The sequence below is a fragment of the Odontesthes bonariensis genome, chromosome 8, assembly GCF_027942865.1.
Source record: "Odontesthes bonariensis isolate fOdoBon6 chromosome 8, fOdoBon6.hap1, whole genome shotgun sequence".
NCBI lineage: Eukaryota > Metazoa > Chordata > Actinopteri > Atheriniformes > Atherinopsidae > Odontesthes > Odontesthes bonariensis.
In genome coordinates this window covers 28,219,289-28,238,344 of record NC_134513.1, presented here as the reverse complement: position 1 = coordinate 28,238,344, position 19,056 = coordinate 28,219,289, and the positions used below count along the sequence as shown (strand labels likewise).

Sequence of the window (19,056 nt, the reverse complement as noted above, 5' to 3'; positions counted from 1 at the left end):
CAACACACTCCCGGCCGATGAGAGTGACTTCAGTCAACTCATCACTGAGAGAGTTCAAGAGGGTAAAGCAGTTGGATAGGCCTTCTCAGAGTGGTCCTAGAAGGAAGCATAACAAGACATGAGCGAACTTTTCCATCTCTTCCCAAATAAACTTCTGTGATTCGGCCAATTTTCCAGAGGTGCTTTGGCAATCTATCTTCATAAATTAACACAACATCTCCAGTCTTTAAGTCAGAAGGTCTTTTTACAGAAGATGAGATGTGTGCTGATCTCAGTTCCATGAGGTATTCTTTTAACCATCGATACCAGAACATTTTCACTATCCGCTGTCTATATTTCCATCGTTTTACTAGCTGGATTTTACTCACGTCCCGAACCGCAGAGGAGAGGCTGACAGCAGGGGGGAGCGCTGTCAGACGCTGACCAATCAAAAAATGAGAAGGAGTTAGTGGGACAGGTTCTTCACTGCTTGTGTGAGTAAAAGTGATGGGACGAGAATTAACCACAGCTTCCACTTCAGTCAGAATGGTTTCAATTTCTTCATAATGCAATGATGCCTTACCAATCACTTTACGTAAGCAGGTTTTCACAGAGCGAACCAGTCTCTCCCACATTCCGCCCCACCAAGCGGCTCTTTCCATTATGAACTTCCAGGAGATGCGCTTTCCTGCAAAGAATTCCTGGACTTCTTTAGATGACAGAGAATCCCATAGCAGACTTAGTTCCACATTAGCTCTTTTAAAAGTCTTTGCATTGTCTGAATATATTGTTTTACAAAGTCCTCTTCGTGACACAAAACTTCTAAAAGCTAATAGGAATTTTTCTGTTGTCATATCAGACACTAACTCCAAATGAATAGCACGAGTTACTGCACAGGTGAAAAGAGCAATATAAACTTTGTCTTGTGACTTACAGTACAGGGGTCCGGCAAAATCCACACCTGTGTTCTCAAAGGGAGGAGCTTCTTTAATGCGAGACTCAGGTAAAGGAGCGTAAATCTGTTGGGCAGATTTCACTTTGTGTTTACGGCAGAGGAAACAAGCATTTACAGTTCTTTTTGACAATTGTCTTCCTTTCAGTATCCAGAATCTCTCACGCACTTGATTAAGTGTGTCTTGAAGAACAGAATGCATAACTTGTTGGTGGCATCTTTTCACGATCAACTCTGAGAATTTATCATCAGAGGAAAGAATGCATGGGTGCTTTTGTTCAAATTTCAAATGAGCCATCTGTAATCTGCCTCCAACTCTTAAAATTCCTTGCTCATCCAAAAAGAGGTTAAGAGGCTGGATTTTAGACTGGAAGGAAATTACGTGACTTGCCTTTATCCTAGAAATCTCATGAAAGAAACTTTTCTTCTGTGCTACCTGAATCCAATACAGCTCTGCTTCAGAAATTTCCTCAGCTGTCAATGGTCCAAGACGTTTTGTTTTCTCTTTAACATTGTAAATGAATCTTTTCATCCAAGCAGTCACATGTAACACTCTGTTGAGGTCACTGTAATTTTTCAACTCCAACAATGCCATTTCACCTGTATTTTCAGAGCCAGTCAGTTTTGCAACTTCCATGATTGACACATTTTCATTTACAACTTCAGTACTCACGTTTGGTTCAGGTTCAGGTTCACAGAACTGTATTTCTCTTTGTTTTAGCCAGGTCGGTCCTGTCCACCACAAGGTATTTTCTTTCAATTGATTCACGCTGATTCCTCTTGTCGCAACATCTGCAGGATTATCACTTCCACTACAGTGACGCCACTGTGCTGGTGAGGTTAAACTCTGTATTTCTCGAACTCGATTTTCCACAAAGGGTTTCCACTGTTTAGCAGAACTCTTGATCCAATGCAAAGTTATCATTGAGTCAGTCCACAGATTCACTTGGCTCTTGTCCATATCCAAGTGTGTAATGATATAGTTACTAAGTCTAGCTCCAATGAGAGCGCCAAGTAACTCAAGTCTGGGTAACGTAACTTTTTTAAGTGGTGATACTCTTGTTTTGGAAGTTATAAGGGTTACAATGCACTCACCATCTTCTGGAATGATGCGTAGATAGGCAGCTGCACAATAAGCACTTTCACTGGCATCACTGAAGACATGCACTTCTAGATTCACAGGTGCATCCTGCTTCAAAAGCGCTGCATGATAACATCTGACGATTTTAATATTTGAGATGTCGGGCAGCTCCTCGCACCATTTATGCCATAGCTTTTCCAGATCTTCAGGCAGCTCATTGTCCCATTCAAGTCCACGTTCCCACATTTTTTGAAAAAGACATTTCACTCGGATGGTAAAAGGGGAAAGAAATCCCACCGGATCAAATATGCGGGATGCTGCTTGTAACACTCCTCTTTTAGTATCACACTTATCCTTTAAAAAAAATCAATCAGATTTCTTAAATCAAAGATGAAGTCGTCTTGTTCAGTTCTCCATGTTAATCCAAGAACTTTTAGCATAGTGTTTTTCACTTCAACATTTCCACTTACTGTGTCTTCCATTTTTTCCTTCCACAGGGTTTTCAGTTCTTCAGAGTTTGAGCTCCATTTGCAAAGATTCATGTGAGCATCTTTTAAGATAGCTTTGGCTTGCATTGACACACTGATTGCTTCCTCTTCGCTCGGTACACTGCAAATCAGGTCATCCACATACAGACACTTGTCGAGAATAGATATGACCTCAGGATATGCTTGTTGGTATTTTTTCACATGATGCCTTATGGTTGCAGCTAATAGAAAAGGACTGGGTGAAGCTCCAAATGGGACTCTGGTGATTCGCATAATACTGATGTTTAGTTTTTCATGTGTTTTAGGTAAGCTATCAGTCCAAAGAAATCTTAATACATCTCTATCTTGCTCTCTGATGGAGATCTGCAAAAAAGCTTTCGTAATGTCAGCCATAAATGCTACTCTATGGAGCCGGAACTTTAACAGGATACTCAGTAACTCAGGATTCAAATTAGGGCCAGATATTAAGCAGTTATTTAACGATAAACAGCCTGTGGCATGGGAGGATGCGTCAAAGACTACTCGCAGTTTAGTGGTTAAACGCTCCTCATTAATGACGGCCCTGTGTGGAAGATAATAGACAGGATTGTCAGAAACAATGTTCTCCACACATTCTACAATGCCTTGGTTTACATAATCTTGAATTACTCCTTGATATTTATCGAAAAGTGGCACATCATTTTGAAATTTCTTAATGAGCTGATCAAATCGTCTTTTGGCTACATCATAATTGGAAGGTAAGTTATCATTTTCATTTTTCCAATGTAAGCTCACCTGGTATCTTCCTTCAGTGAACTGAACAGACTTTTCAAACCACTGCATCGTGTCCTCATCACATTTCTTTATTTCTCGTTCTGTTGCAATCCCGATGGATTCAGTTTCCCAGAAGGAGCGCAGTGTGTGATTGATTTGTTCTTCCAGCCCAACACTCACATGCAGTGTTTCAATGTCTGTGATGTTTTGATCAGAAGTTACGTTCAGCATGGATACTGTACCTTGGATAAGCCAGCCAAATTTGCTTTCTAATGCAACTAGTTGTTCAGAGAGGCGTTCTAATTTTCCAGAAACAACTTTCCAATAATGATCACCTCCAATCAACACTCCAAGTTCCTGTGTTTCCATTCCACTTACAGCTGTGTCAGCAAGTTGCATGCCTTTGCACTCCAGATCTCTGCGTAATTCTTCTGTCGCAACTTTCATGATAGAAGTGCACAAACGAGGTGTTTCTAGGACATCTATTTCTAAACGTTGGCCATTTCGTATGTTACTCAATGTTAGCTTTACTTTATTACAAGTTACATGCTTTGGTTCACTAGAGCCAAACGTGTGTAATCTAAGAGTCTCTTCACCTATTTTAGGAAGATTAAGTGCACGAGAGATATCTTGGCGCACAAAGCTGCGCTGACTCCCTCCGTCCAAAAGGCAGCGGGTCAGTTGTCTTTTCACTAGGGTCTCTATCCAAACAGTTGCAGTTTGGAGTAAAACTGTCTCTCGCTTTGATTCAGAGGGTGAAACAGAAATCACAGTATCAGTTGTCTCAATTTTGTTTGTCATTTCATTTCCATAATAGGAGCAAAGAGCTTTGTGGTGACGTCTATGGCAATTTTCACAAGAAATACCTTTAGTGCGACAGTCCTTGGCAACATGTCGAGTTCCAAAACACACAAAGCATCTGCCTTGTTTCCTCAGCTTTTCTCTTTTTTCAGGCACAGACATTTCATTACAACGTTTAGACATATGATCCGACTTTTCACAAAAGAAACAAATTTGTCTGTCTTGACTTGAAGCATAAAGAGCAGAAGCTGTCATCATATTTGGCTTTTTGCGCATTTCCCAGGTACTGTAACTCTCCTTTTCTTGTTCCTTACCGGTTTGCTGTTTTGCACTCTGGGTCATGTTAGCTGTGCGCTCCCGGCTGTCCACTTCTTTTTGAATGAAATCCATCAGTTCCTCAACCTTCCAGACATCATCCTCATCTTTTTTTCGGCTAAACTCCAGCGTCATTTGCTCTGGTATCAGTTTCATCAGAATGGGGCACAGTAAACTGCCATAGGTGTCAGAAACAACTCCCATAGCAGCCAAACTACGTATCTGTATTTCACAGTTATCGTACAAATATCGGAGTGCTTTTATATCACTGGCATTTTTCACAGGATTAAGATTAAGAAGCTTTGTCATGTGTGCATTGATAACAAGATCTTTTCGGCCAAACCTTTTTTGTAGCAGTTGTATGGCGTTATCATAATTGGCTTCGGTCAGTGGCAGTCCTGCGACCACATGAGCAGCTGCTCCTGTAAGATATGACCGCAGGTAACTGAACTTGTCCATCTTTGTCAAACTGGGATTGTGATGCACAGCCGTCTCAAACTGTCCCCAAAAATACTGCCAGAGGCTAATATCCCCTGAATATTTTTCAATAACAAGTTTGGGCAGTTTTACGTTTTGCCGCATAACACCTGCTTCAGAAAAAGTCATAGATACTGCATCTCCTTGTACTCTCCTGAGCGCTCTCCTTAATTTTGTTTTCCTCCGAGTTATGTGTTCCTTATATTCCATGGCTTTTGTAACTTCATCCTCCAAGTCATCCGTCTTTGTTCCCTCTTCAATTTCTTCATCAAGTTTATCCAAACATTCCTCTTTCATCAACAACTGTTCCATGAACTCCTCAAGCAAATCAGATTCCTTACTGAGTTCATCATCTACCTTGCTGATGATCTTGGTTGTGGACGCACGGACTGAAGTTCTTTTCTTCTTTAGACGGTCAGCCATTCTTCTTTACTTTTGTCTTTCTTGTCATACATCTCTTTGAGACTTTTCATCTCTTCATTCCCCTTTGACCCGGGTTTCGGCACCAAAATGTTGCATGACATAAGTTGGATTTCAAGAAACACAAACAGGTTTTCTTTTTCCTGAGTTTTTACTTTGCTTTCACCGAGAGACATCAAAACACAACTGACAAACATTTGTAAAATTAGCCTCGCCCCCATCAGCAATCAGTTCATGCAGAACTGCTGAGGATGCTGGAGAGGTGCGCTTGGTTTAAACACCAAGAGCTGCAACAACACTCCCAAGTGAGAGAGGAGGGGCCCACACCATCCCGAGTGCTTCACTGCACAGCAAATGTGTCAGTGTTATTTTTTTTAGTGTTGGTGTAAATTAACAGGGGTTACTATTCATTTTACTCAGAATTGATCAAAATGAACTTCCCCTGGAGTTCTTTCCTGATAGTGAAAGAACTCCGTCGTTCTGAGAATCACTCTGGATTTACACTCAGAGTCAGCACTCAGACTGCAGTCACACTTGTCTTCCAAGTCTCTTCTTTCTACGGTAAGTTATGTTTCGGTCGATAAAACGTTCTCTTTTTTAATGATTTTAGCGATTTTTTTTGTTTGTTTTATGTGGTTGACTTTGGCCTCTAGCTACCTGGCGAAGTTGTCTAGCTAGCTAACGTTAGCTTAGCTCGCTAGCCCTGGCCAACACTGCGCTGGACCAAGGTTTAGCTAACATTAGTTCCTCAAATTATTAAAAGTATCTTGAAAGGAAAGGCTTTTTGAAACAGCATTTCACCTTCATTCATCATGTCAGTGTCATGTGCGTTCCCCCTCTCTCGGCCCCTGCTTCCTGTCTGTCTGAACTTTCCTATCCATTAAAGGCACAAAAGACCTCAAAAAATTTCTTTAAAAAAAATAAAACGTGTTAATGCGGTGGGGACGCGTCCCCGGCACTTTGTCTGATGAGCAAATTTGTCCCCACCATTTTAAAAAAGTAGAGAAAGTGCAAACGCCGCTTTCGGTGCAGAACCTAAAAACTATAATTTTATATCATGGCATTCTCCTAACCAAAGACTATTTGATCCGCTCTGCTTTCACTCTCCTTGTATAAATGCGCTTGCGATCAGCCCCCATTGCTGAATAGCAACTATGTTGAATCCGCTCCCACACACACTGCGCTTGCGGTCTGCAGTCTGTTACAGTGTAATGAAAGACGTCGCTGGTGTTGCAGGTGAAGATTCGTCAGTGTTTATGATGCATATCAGGCGAGAGACAAGGAATGAAAACTTATTTCACAGAGGGGTTGCTGCTCGTTCACTCTTGACCGTCGTTTCATAGCCTGGCAATGTTTGAAAACTTTGTCAGGGCAAGGGCTGTTTGTAGCCAGGCTACGTCTCCTGATGCGCTCTTGCTTGGTCGAGGTTTGTCTGAGATTTGTTGGTGTGTCAAGGGCTGTGCAATAACCGAAATCGTGTCTTGTACTAAAATGCGGATTTTGAAATACGAATAGGGCCTACACTTAAGTTTGTCCCAACCCAGGATGTTTCACTGCGGTCACGCCATCTGCGCTTTGGAGAGGCACGGCGCGCTAGCTACACTTGGAATTTGAGTTCCCGTTTACATCGCATCGCACGGTAAAGCGTGTGCGCGGTTTTATGGTGCATTCAAGTGCACCCCGTAAACTCAGAAATCTATATTGAAGTTGACAGTTCAGTGTAGGCATTAGGATGGAAAATAAATTATAGTTTGAGTTGTGTAACGGCATCATATATAGTTCTGTTAAATCATTTTTAAATATGTTGAGTTTTAAATATGTTAAATCTGATTGCTACATCAGATTTATCAATCTTAACCCATTGACTCCCAAGTCACGTAAAACTACGTTTTTACTGCCCATGCGTTGGCTCCCACATAATAAAAATACGTTTTTCCGTTTTTTTTATGGATTCTGAATCTATACATTCTAATGCACATTCTGTGTGATTTTTGTAATTATGTGATGAACAGAACTGACATAGATGGCAGTCAAAAACTGGTGTCATCATCTGGACATTTTGATCATTACGCCAATGGCTTTGCGTCAACTCAAGAACAATTTTGATAACGCTGCATTGATTGTTGTGCATTTTCGCATTTTGTCCAATCGCACGTGTCGGTTTCCAGAGGGTGACGGGAAAGTAACATAAACAAACAACAAGAAGGAGAAAAAGACACGAGGCGGTCTTATGAACATGTAAACTCCTTTGACACAAAGACACGCAAATCCTCTGACCCGGGTATGTATCTAAAGTGCGACAGGCTGACAGAGCGCACGTTTCACAACAAAAGCCCCGATCTCAGTTTGTTGTTGATTTTGGTGGATACCCGCCTTGGTTTAGCTAAGGATAGCTCGCTAATGGCGGCACCTAGAGTTTTGACCCACAAAGAGTTTAAAGTCTCAGCTTTCAAACGAGCCATAACATGTTTCAGTGGCCCTATCACATAATATGCTGTGACTGTACAAAAAACGTAAAAAAAATGGTTTACAACGCTGGGATTCTACGACATAATTCTGTAAAAACCGCTGGAAGTCAATGTGTTAATAGTCTTAAAATGACAATTTCCAACAAGAAGAAGTGGAACATTAGGAGTGATGTGAGTGGGGTTGGAAACAATCCCTTGAATCAAATGTAAAGTAGGTTTAGGGATGGCTTTTATCAGAATCAGAATCAGAAAAAACTTTATTTATCCCCGAAGGGCAATTAGAAGGACGAAGAGCGGTACATTAAAAGAAGAACAAGAAAATGGAATCACAAAGAAAATAAAAACACAAAAGGGGGTGACAAAAAATATATATATATATTTTGCAAATAAATAAAATAAGGCGTCGATAAAATTAAAATGACAATGTGATTAAAGTGACATCGTAGTTAAAGTGTCAAGGTGATATTGTAATATTGCACATCAGGACATGAGATATTGCACTAGAGTATTGTACAAGAAGACCTAAGTTGTAGTAACTGTCTTTGACTTCTTAGAGTTCAAGAGGAGAATAACACTGGGAACAAAGGTTGCTCTCCTCCTTTGGGTCTTACAGGCCGGACAGCGGAACCTGCAACCAGATGGCAGCTGCTCAAATGCCGGAAACACAGCACGAGTCGGGTCCTTGAGAATTCGACGAGCCAGGCCTAGCCTGCTGCTCGTACACAGTGTTCAGATGGCCAACAGAAAGTCCAATAATCTTAGAACACACCTTGACAATGTTATGCAGGTGGTTCCTATCCTGTACAGTAATGGAGTGATACCAGCCGCATATAGAGAAAGCCAAAACACCCTCAATGAATGTGTAATAGAGTGTCAACAAGATGTTCTGACTGACAGAAAAAGAGTTCAGTTTCCTCAGTAGGTACATCCTCTGGTGACACTTCCTCAGGATCCCTTCTGTGTTGGAAGAGAACCTCAGTTGGCAACCCAGGATGGTTCCCAGATGTTTATATTCCTCAACTGTCTCGACCGGAGAACCATGGATCATAGTGGGGACAGCCGCCGCCAGTTCCCTTTGGCTGTAGAGAAGGTCACCACCATCTCCTTAGTTTTGCTGACATTCAGCTCCAGGCAGGAAGAGTCACACCACTCTATGAACTGCTGAAGAGCGGGTCCATGATGGAGGGAGGGGCCGGACAGGAGGGACAGGAGAACTGTATCGTCAGCAAACTGAACCAAGTGACAGTTGGAGTGTGTTGATCTGCACTCATCGGTGTACAGAATGAAGAGCAGTGGAGATGGCACAGACACATAGACATGTAAAGAATAGACGCCGCATCGACCGCTACTGTCTATTGGCGCAGACGAGCCGTGGGGCCGCCATCTTGGACCGGTCATCAGCTCCACTCAGTGTAATCTGGCTGGCTGGCGCAGTGAAGTGTCAGCGCATTTAATCAATCATAACTCGCTGAATATTAAACTGATTTTCACCGGATTTTTTTTCCTGCAAACGTCATATGTAGGCATCATACGGGACACTTGATTCAGCGTATTTTAATATTCATAATAGGCTTACTTATATAGTACCGCTACTGTCTATTGGCGCTGACGAGCCGTGGGGCCGCCATCTTGGACAGCGACACCCCCACAGACTTCCAAAGAAAGAAAGGAATGCGGAAGTCACGTAGACATATGAACATTTTTGCCTCAAATATAATCTGATCATCAATCGAAACTTCTTTGTATCCATAATAAAAGCCATCCCTAAACCTACTTTACATTTAATTCAAGGGATTGTTTCCAATTCCACTGACATCACTCCTAATGTTCCACTTCTTCTTGTTGGAAATTGTCATTTTAAGACTATTAAGATTCCTAATAAAAACAATTAGAAAGATATTTGATGACGTCACGCACCCTTTATTGTCATTTCGTAACTCCATTAAACAAAGTTTCTCCAAAGAAGACATATATTCGTTGCGTTCTAAATATTTAAAATTCCCCATTAATCCCAAAGCAAAAGAAATTCACTTTAAAATCCTAAATGGTGTATATCCATCCGGAGAGCTACTGAGATGGAGATTTGGTTGTAAATCGGATGGATGTGTGTTTTGTGGAGAGGATGAAACTTCTGATCACTTGTTTTTTCATTGTATGTTTTCAACATTCTGGATTGATGTACATGACTGGCTGCACACGGGGATCCGTCTCCAACCCTTCTCCCTAAAAGAAATTATTTATGGTGTTATGATGGTTAATAGTGAATGGGACTTTCTGGTCAATAACATAGTATTATTCAGAAAATATTTCATACATAAATGTAAATATATGAATGTAAAACCCAGATTTTTTGTATTTCATAAAGATTTTCTTTCCTTTACCAAAGCCCCTTAATATTATAAAAAGTAAAAATGCGCCTTTAAAATGTATATAAGATGATGTAAGCCGTGTATTTTATAGATGAATTAATAAAAAAGTTAAAAATGTAACAGAGGGTCGTCTTGACTTTATTTACTGAAGAAAACAAAAGAACCACACGTGGCGTTCAACATTGGCTGGCTCCTTTAACCTTTAATCCTCACCTTCACTTCCAGGTCAACCACAGAACCACTTCCTGTCTGGCTTATAAAATAAAGGTCTTAACATTAATACAGGATGTTACGTTTCCCTGTTCAAAAATGCTTCTATCCAGGGCTCATAAAAATACTTTATCAGGGCTCTCAAGTCTCACGCAATGAGCGTGAGACACACGCATTTCAACAAGTTCACACGCTCACACGCCACACATGCCATTTCTCACGCTGAGAAATGATCAACTTCGTCGCACAGAAATTCTAATGGCCTATACTATAAACGAATCACTGGCATGTTACTGTACGCTTGTACAGCTCAGAACTATAGCTCTGGTACAGCTGTCTTGATTTGGCAACCCATCGGCAAATCACAAAATGGAATTTCTCAGCCAATCAGAAAACAGAATTTCTTGTTGCCGGGTGAGGTCTGAAATAGCTTTCAGCTGCAAGCACGCGTTCCATGAATGCAACTATTATGCTCTGAATGCGTCCAGAAGTTGTAAACGAGCTGGAGGTGGAAGAGAACCGTCAGAATCATCAGCAGGTCATATCTTCATTTATTTTAATCTTTTATTAGTTACCATAGTTTTCCTACTCTTTGTAAAAGACCTGCCGATTAAAGTGTTCGTTGGAGTAGTAGGCCTAAATATTCAGCACACACCCTTTGACATAAGCAACTTAATGAAAAATGAAAAATATGTAGGAGTGTAATTAGGCTTCCGTGGTTAATTTTTTTCAAAGGTGTGAGCAGATTCCCAAGGATATCTACAATTGCCAAATGGTATTAGTTCTGCCGCCCTGAAATGCTGATGCAGAGAGGGTTTTTTCCATGGTGGGGCTCAATAAAACCAAGACCAGGAATAAGTTGGCTCTGAATGGAACTCTGTCATCCATCATGACTGTGAAAATGGCTGAAATTGAGCAGCAGTGCTTTAACTGAAGAGTCATAGCAAAACATGCTTCCTTGGTTGAAGAGTTGCTAGAGTGCATTAAGCTGGAGACTGTGTTTCCCCTACAAGACACCCATTGTCTGAGCAGAGGTAGAGATAGCAAGGTACATTTGAAAGCTGATTATACAAGAAGCAGAGAATGCATTGGCCGGGAATCGAACCCGGGTCAACTGCTTGGCAAGCAGCTATTCTCTCCACTATACCACCAATGCCCTGACAGACCCTGATTTAGTCATCTATCAACTGTTTTTCTTGCAGGGCTAAGATAAGAGAGAATAAGAGAGAAGTCTAAAGCATGAAACTTGTGCTTGCTTGGATTCATTCTCCAGATGCGCAAAATTGCTTTCATCTAAGGCGTAAGGAGTCATCCTATGCGCACCACTTGATTTGAAATAACACTTTACAGCCAGCAGATTTACTACTTCTCTTTAGAGAAGGGCTCGCTTAACTCTTTCCAGCAGCTCTAGGACCATTGTGGCTTTTAAAAACTAAAAGAATGGTCAAGTTTTTCTGATACTTTGATGTGTAACACGGTGCTTAATAACATTTTGAGCAGCAAAGACAAATGCTATTTGTCATTAAATGACATGGGCATCCACGAATGATACGGAAAAAGAGAAATTTCATGGTCTATTGTCGGACAAAATGTTTATGTCCGCGGACTTGGACCATTTGGTGATCTGGCAGGTGCTGGCCGTCCATCCGTCCGTCCGTCTTGGATCGAGTTTGAGGGAGGCCCGTTTTTTGTGTCGTACGGCACTGTGGAATCTAATCTTCCCCACTTGCTTTGTAGAGGAGGAACTTAGAATGCACATGAGAAAACAGACCATCACTTTAACTGAAGAGTCATAGCAAGAAATGCTTCCTTGGTTGAAGAGTTGCTAGAGTGCATTAAGCTGGAGACTGTGTTTCCCCTACAAGCCACCCATATTCTGAGCAGAGGTAGAGATAGCAAGGTACATTTGAAAGCTGATTATACAAGGAGCAGAGAATGCATTGGCCGGGAATCGAACCCGGGTCAACTGCTTGGCAAGCAGCTATTCTCTCCACTATACCACCAATGCCCTGACAGACCCTTATTTAGTCATCTATCAACTGTTTTTCTTGCAGGGCTATGACACACTCACTCTTACTTAGGAATCTTTCTATTTCTCCCTGAAATAAGAGAGAAGTCTAAAGCGTGAAACTTGTGCTTGCTTGGATTCATTCTCCAGATGCGCACAATTGCTTTCATCTAAGGCTAAAATGTTCACAACTTCAGTACAATGCACTATGCCAATTAATTTGCCAGTTAGGATTGAGTTTACCACAGTCTTGCAACCTGTACCGTGTGCACTGCTTTCGGGTCCCTGATGTTTTAGTGGCTAGGATTCGGCGCTCTCACCGCCGCGGCCCGGGTTCGATTCCCGGTCAGGGAATGAGGGAACCAGGTTTTGGCACTGTTAGTAGCGTAAACCAAAGACATTTCTGCTGTTTTTTTCCAATGACATGACAAGAATGTCAATTTAATCGAGCCCTGTCACAAATTCAATAGGACGTTGGTTTGTAAGGAGTCATCCTATGCGCACCACTTGATTTGAAATAACACTTTACAGCCAGCAGATTTACTACTTCTCTTTAGAGAAGGGCTCGCTTAACTCTTTCCAGCAGCTCTAGGACCATTGTGGCTTTTAAAAACTAAAAGAATGATCAAGTTTTTCTGATACTTTGATGTGTAACATGGTGCTTAATAACATTTTGAGCAGCAAAGACAAATGCTATTTGTCATTAAATGACATGGGCATCCACGAATGATACGGAAAAAGAGAAATTTCATGGTCTATTGTCGGACAAAATGTTTTTGTCCGCGGACTTGAACCATTTGGTGATCTGGCAGGTGCTGGCCGTCCATCCGTCCGTCCGTCTTGGATCGAGTTTGAGGGAGGCCCGTTTTTTGTGTCGTACGGCACTGTGGAATCTAATCTTCCCCACTTGCTTTGTAGAGGAGGAACTCAGAATGCACATGAGAAAACAGACCATCACTTTAACTGAAGATTCATAGCAAAAAATGCTTCCTTGGTTGAAGAGTTGCTAGAGTGCATTAGCTTGAGACTGTGTTTTCCCTACAAGCCACCCATTGTCTGAACAGAGGTAGAGGTAGCAAGGTACATTTGAAAGCTGATTATACAAGGTACAGAGTATGCATTGGCCGGGAATCTAACCCGGGTCAACTGCTTGGCAAGCAGCTATTCTCTCCACTATACCACCAATGCCCTGACAGACCCTTATTTAGTCATCTTTCAACTGTTTTTCTTGCAGGGCTATGACACACTCACTCTTACTCAGGAATCTTTCTATTTCTCCCTGAAATAAGAGAGAAGTCTAAAGCGTGAAACTTGTGCTTGCTTGGATTCATTCTCCAGATGCGCACAATTGCTTTCATCTAAGGCTAAAATGTTCACAACTTCAGTACAATGCACTGTGCCAATTAATTTGCCAGTCAGGAATGAGTTTACCACAGTCTTGCAACCTGTACCGTGTGCACTGCTTTCGGGTCCCTGATGGTCTAGTGGCTAGGATTCGGCGCTCTCACTGCCGCGGCCCGGGTTCGATTCCCGGTCAGGGAATGAGGGAACCAGGTTTTGGCACTGTTAGTAGCGTAAACCAAAGACATTTCTGCTGTTGTTTTCCAATGACATGACAAGAATGTCAATTTAATCGAGCCCTGTCAAAAATTCAATAGGACGTTGGTTTGTAAGGAGTCATCCTATGCGCACCACTTGATTTGAAATAACACTTTACAGCCAGCAGATTTACTACTTCTCTTTAGAGAAGGGCTCGCTTAACTCTTTCCAGCAGCTCTAGGACCATTGTGGCTTTTAAAAACTAAAAGAATGATCAAGTTTTTCTGATACTTTGATGTGTAACATGGTGCTTAATAACATTTTGAGCAGCAAAGACAAATGCTATTTGTCATTAAATGACATGGGCATCCACGAATGATACGGAAAAAGAGAAATTTCATGGTCTATTGTCGGACAAAATGTTTTTGTCCGCGGACTTGGACCATTTGGTGATCTGGCAGGTGCTGGCCGTCCATCCGTCCGTCCGTCCGTCCGTCTTGGATCGAGTTTGAGGGAGGCCCGTTTTTTGTGTCGTACGGCACTGTGGAATCTAATCTTCCCCACTTGCTTTGTAGAGGAACTTAGAATGCACATGAGAAAACAGACCATCACTTTAACTGAAGAGTCATAGCAAGAAATGCTTCCTTGGTTGAAGAGTTGCTAGAGTGCATTAAGCTGGAGACTGTGTTTCCCCTACAAGCCACCCATATTCTGAGCAGAGGTAGAGATAGCAAGGTACATTTGAAAGCTGATTATACAAGGAGCAGAGAATGCATTGGCCGGGAATCGAACCGGGGTCAACTGCTTGGCAAGCAGCTATTCTCTCCACTATACCACCACTGCCCTGACAGACCCTTATTTAGTCATCTATCAACTGTTTTTCTTGCAGGGCTATGACACACTCACTCTTACTTAGGAATCTTTCTATTTCTCCCTGAAATAAGAGAGAAGTCTAAAGCGTGAAACTTGTGCTTGCTTGGATTCATTCTCCAGATGCGCACAATTGCTTTCATCTAAGGCTAAAATGTTCACAACTTCAGTACAATGCACTATGCCAATTAATTTGCCAGTTAGGATTGAGTTTACCACAGTCTTGCAACCTGTACCGTGTGCACTGCTTTCGGGTCCCTGATGTTTTAGTGGCTAGGATTCGGCGCTCTCACCGCCGCGGCCCGGGTTCGATTCCCGGTCAGGGAATGAGGGAACCAGGTTTTGGCACTGTTAGTAGCGTAAACCAAAGACATTTCTGCTGTTTTTTTCCAATGACATGACAAGAATGTCAATTTAATCGAGCCCTGTCACAAATTCAATAGGACGTTGGTTTGTAAGGAGTCATCCTATGCGCACCACTTGATTTGAAATAACACTTTACAGCCAGCAGATTTACTACTTCTCTTTAGAGAAGGGCTCGCTTAACTCTTTCCAGCAGCTCTAGGACCATTGTGGCTTTTAAAAACTAAAAGAATGATCAAGTTTTTCTGATACTTTGATGTGTAACACGGTGCTTAATAACATTTTGAGCAGCAAAGACAAATGCTATTTGTCATTAAATGACATGGGCATCCACGAATGATACGGAAAAAGAGAAATTTCATGGTCTATTGTCGGACAAAATGTTTTTGTCCGCGGACTTGAACCATTTGGTGATCTGGCAGGTGCTGGCCGTCCATCCGTCCGTCCGTCTTGGATCGAGTTTGAGGGAGGCCCGTTTTTTGTGTCGTACGGCACTGTGGAATCTAATCTTCCCCACTTGCTTTGTAGAGGAGGAACTCAGAATGCACATGAGAAAACAGACCATCACTTTAACTGAAGATTCATAGCAAAAAATGCTTCCTTGGTTGAAGAGTTGCTAGAGTGCATTAGCTTGAGACTGTGTTTTCCCTACAAGCCACCCATTGTCTGAACAGAGGTAGAGGTAGCAAGGTACATTTGAAAGCTGATTATACAAGGTGCAGAGTATGCATTGGCCGGGAATCTAACCCGGGTCAACTGCTTGGCAAGCAGCTATTCTCTCCACTATACCACCAATGCCCTGACAGACCCTTATTTAGTCATCTTTCAACTGTTTTTCTTGCAGGGCTATGACACACTCACTCTTACTCAGGAATCTTTCTATTTCTCCCTGAAATAAGAGAGAAGTCTAAAGCGTGAAACTTGTGCTTGCTTGGATTCATTCTCCAGATGCGCACAATTGCTTTCATCTAAGGCTAAAATGTTCACAACTTCAGTACAATGCACTGTGCCAATTAATTTGCCAGTTAGGATTGAGTTTACCACAGTCTTGCAACCTGTACCGTGCGCACTGCTTTCGGGTCCCTGATGGTCTAGTGGCTAGGATTCGGCGCTCTCACCGCCGCGGCCTGGGTTCGAGTCCCGGTCAGGGAATGAGGGAACTAGGTTTTGGCACTGTTAGTAGCGTAAACCAAAGACATTTCTGCTGTTGTTTTCCAATGACATGACAAGAATGTCAATTTAATCGAGCCCTGTCAAAAATTCAATAGGACGTTGGTTTGTAAGGAGTCATCCTATGCGCACCACTTGATTTGAAATAACACTTTACAGCCAGCAGATTTACTACTTCTCTTTAGAGAAGGGCTCGCTTAACTCTTTCCAGCAGCTCTAGGACCATTGTGGCTTTTAAAAACTAAAAGAATGATCAAGTTTTTCTGATACTTTGATGTGTAACACGGTGCTTAATAACATTTTGATCAGCAAAGACAAATGCTATTTGTCATTAAATGACATGGGCATCCACGAATGATACGGAAAAAGAGAAATTTCATGGTCTATTGTCGGACAAAATGTTTTTGTCCGCGGACTTGGACCATTTGGTGATCTGGCAGGTGCTGGCCGTCCATCCGTCTTGGATCGAGTTTGAGGGAGGCCCGTTTTTTGTGTCGTACGGCACTGTGGAATCTAATCTTCCCCACTTGCTTTGTAGAGGAACTTAGAATGCACATGAGAAAACAGACCATCACTTTAACTGAAGAGTCATAGCAAGAAATGCTTCCTTGGTTGAAGAGTTGCTAGAGTGCATTAAGCTGGAGACTGTGTTTCCCCTACAAGCCACCCATATTCTGAGCAGAGGTAGAGATAGCAAGGTACATTTGAAAGCTGATTATACAAGGAGCAGAGAATGCATTGGCCGGGAATCGAACCCGGGTCAACTGCTTGGCAAGCAGCTATTCTCTCCACTATACCACCAATGCCCTGACAGACCCTTATTTAGTCATCTATCAACTGTTTTTCTTGCAGGGCTATGACACACTCACTCTTACTTAGGAATCTTTCTATTTCTCCCTGAAATAAGAGAGAAGTCTAAAGCGTGAAACTTGTGCTTGCTTGGATTCATTCTCCAGATGCGCACAATTGCTTTCATCTAAGGCTAAAATGTTCACAACTTCAGTACAATGCACTATGCCAATTAATTTGCCAGTTAGGATTGAGTTTACCACAGTCTTGCAACCTGTACCGTGTGCACTGCTTTCGGGTCCCTGATGTTTTAGTGGCTAGGATTCGGCGCTCTCACCGCCGCGGCCCGGGTTCGATTCCCGGTCAGGGAATGAGGGAACCAGGTTTTGGCACTGTGAGTAGCGTAAACCAAAGACATTTCTGCTGTTTTTTTCCAATGACATGACAAGAATGTCAATTTAATCGAGCCCTGTCACAAATTCAATAGGACGTTGGTTTGTAAGGAGTCATCCTATGCGCACCACTTGATTTGAAATAACACTTTACAGCCAGCAGATTTACTACTTCTCTTTAGAGAAGGGCTCGCTTAACTCTTTCCAGCAGCTCTAGGACCATTGTGGCTTTTAAAAACTAAAAGAATGATCAAGTTTTTCTGATACTTTGATGTGTAACACGGTGCTTAATAACATTTTGAGCAGCAAAGACAAATGCTATTTGTCATTAAATGACATGGGCATCCACGAATGATACGGAAAAAGAGAAATTTCATGGTCTATTGTCGGACAAAATGTTTTTGTCCGCGGACTTGAACCATTTGGTGATCTGGCAGGTGCTGGCCGTCCATCCGTCCGTCCGTCTTGGATCGAGTTTGAGGGAGGCCCGTTTTTTGTGTCGTACGGCACTGTGGAATCTACTCTTCCCCACTTGCTTTGTAGAGGAGGAACTCAGAATGCACATGAGAAAACAGACCATCACTTTAACTGAAGATTCATAGCAAAAAATGCTTCCTTGGTTGAAGAGTTGCTAGAGTGCATTAGCTTGAGACTGTGTTTTCCCTACAAGCCACCCATTGTCTGAACAGAGGTAGAGATAGCAAGGTACATTTGAAAGCTGATTATACAAGGAGCAGACAATGCATTGGCCGGGAATCGAACCCGGGTCAACTGCTTGGCAAGCAGCTATTCTCTCCACTATACCACCAATGCCCTGACAGACCCTTATTTAGTCATCTATCAACTGTTTTTCTTGCAGGGCTATGACACACTCACTCTTACTCAGGAATCTTTCTATTTCTCCCTGAAATAAGAGAGAAGTCTAAAGCGTGAAACTTGTGCTTGCTTGGATTCATTCTCCAGATGCGCACAATTGCTTTCATCTAAGGCTAAAATGTTCACAACTTCAGTACAATGCACTGTGCCAATTAATTTGCCAGTTAGGATTGAGTTTACCACAGTCTTGCAACCTGTACCGTGTGCACTGCTTTCGGGTCCCTGATGTTTTAGTGGCTAGGATTCGGCGCTCTCACCGCCGCGGCCCGGGTTCGATTCCCGGTCAGGGAATGAGGGAACCAGGTTTTGGCACTGTTAGTAGCGTAAACCAAAGACATTTCTGCTGTTTTTTTCCAATGACATGACAAGAATGTCAATTTAATCGAGCCCTGTCACAAATTCAATAGGACGTTGGTTTGTAAGGAGTCATCCTATGCGCACCACTTGATTTGAAATAACACTTTACAGCCAGCAGATTTACTACTTCTCTTTAGAGAAGGGCTCGCTTAACTCTTTCCAGCAGCTCTAGGACCATTGTGGCTTTTAAAAACTAAAAGAATGATCAAGTTTTTCTGATACTTTGATGTGTAACACGGTGCTTAATAACATTTTGAGCAGCAAAGACAAATGCTATTTGTCATTAAATGACATGGGCATCCACGAATGATACGGAAAAAGAGAAATTTCATGGTCTATTGTCGGACAAAATGTTTTTGTACGCGGACTTGAACCATTT

At 42.1% G+C, this 19,056-nt stretch overlaps 6 non-coding genes across 6 annotated transcripts; 2 read left to right on the top strand and 4 right to left on the bottom strand.

Moving 5' to 3' along the window:
• Positions 1-11,397: 11,397 nt before the first annotated feature.
• Positions 11,398-11,469, bottom strand: trnag-gcc (transfer RNA glycine (anticodon GCC)). The gene has a single exon. It is a non-coding gene; the product is annotated as a tRNA-Gly (tRNA).
• Positions 11,470-12,249: 780 nt separating this feature from the next.
• trnag-gcc (transfer RNA glycine (anticodon GCC)) lies at positions 12,250-12,321 on the bottom strand. Its single transcript has one exon. It is a non-coding gene; the product is annotated as a tRNA-Gly (tRNA).
• Positions 12,322-13,791: 1,470 nt separating this feature from the next.
• Positions 13,792-13,863, top strand: trnae-cuc (transfer RNA glutamic acid (anticodon CUC)). Its single transcript has one exon. It is a non-coding gene; the product is annotated as a tRNA-Glu (tRNA).
• Positions 13,864-16,173: 2,310 nt separating this feature from the next.
• trnae-cuc (transfer RNA glutamic acid (anticodon CUC)) lies at positions 16,174-16,245 on the top strand. Its single transcript has one exon. It is a non-coding gene; the product is annotated as a tRNA-Glu (tRNA).
• A 752-nt stretch (positions 16,246-16,997) lies between these two features.
• On the bottom strand, positions 16,998-17,069 carry trnag-gcc (transfer RNA glycine (anticodon GCC)). The gene has a single exon. It is a non-coding gene; the product is annotated as a tRNA-Gly (tRNA).
• A 1,116-nt stretch (positions 17,070-18,185) lies between these two features.
• Positions 18,186-18,257, bottom strand: trnag-gcc (transfer RNA glycine (anticodon GCC)). The gene has a single exon. It is a non-coding gene; the product is annotated as a tRNA-Gly (tRNA).
• Between the last annotated feature and the right edge of the window lie 799 nt (positions 18,258-19,056).